This window comes from Mastomys coucha, unplaced genomic scaffold (assembly GCF_008632895.1).
Source record: "Mastomys coucha isolate ucsf_1 unplaced genomic scaffold, UCSF_Mcou_1 pScaffold5, whole genome shotgun sequence".
In the NCBI taxonomy this organism is placed as follows: Eukaryota; Metazoa; Chordata; class Mammalia; order Rodentia; family Muridae; genus Mastomys; species Mastomys coucha.
The window spans coordinates 48,654,994-48,655,610 of record NW_022196911.1 but is presented as its reverse complement, the minus strand read 5'-3'; positions in this window follow the sequence as shown (position 1 = coordinate 48,655,610).

Genomic DNA, 617 nt, shown 5'->3' with positions numbered 1-617 from the left:
AAAAAAAAAAAAAAAAAAATCTTCATTTTTCAATAAGGAAATCAATATATTGATATAATTGATATAATATATATTACATATATATGTGTAAAGTTGATAATTCAAAAATTAGCTAAGAGTAGTCATGAATTGAAGCTGGAGAGGCAGCTCAGTGGTTATGAGCACCGACTGATCTTCCAGAAGACCCGGGTTCAAGTCCCAGCACCCCACATGGTGGCTCACAACCATCTGTAACTCCAGTTCCTGGGCATCTGACACTCTTTTTTGACCTCTGGGGTACTTTGTGCAGAATAGAGACATGTAGCAGTCAATGCCCTTACACACAAATGCAACAAGAACAAATCTTAATTAATGCTGGTATTAAAAGGGAAGGAAGCGAGAGGAACAGAAACAACCAAGGTCCATGCCATCAAACTTGCTGTCAGGAGACGCTCCGTGCAGTATCTTCTACTAGAGGGATCTAGTAACAGTGACTTGGCACTCTTTTGACCCTTAATCACACACATGTGACAAAATTTAACACCAACACTGACATCACACCAAAAATACATACCAACTTTTTTAACCCCTTCAAAATAAGCGGAAAAAAAAAAATCAAAAGCTTAAAAATCTCACCC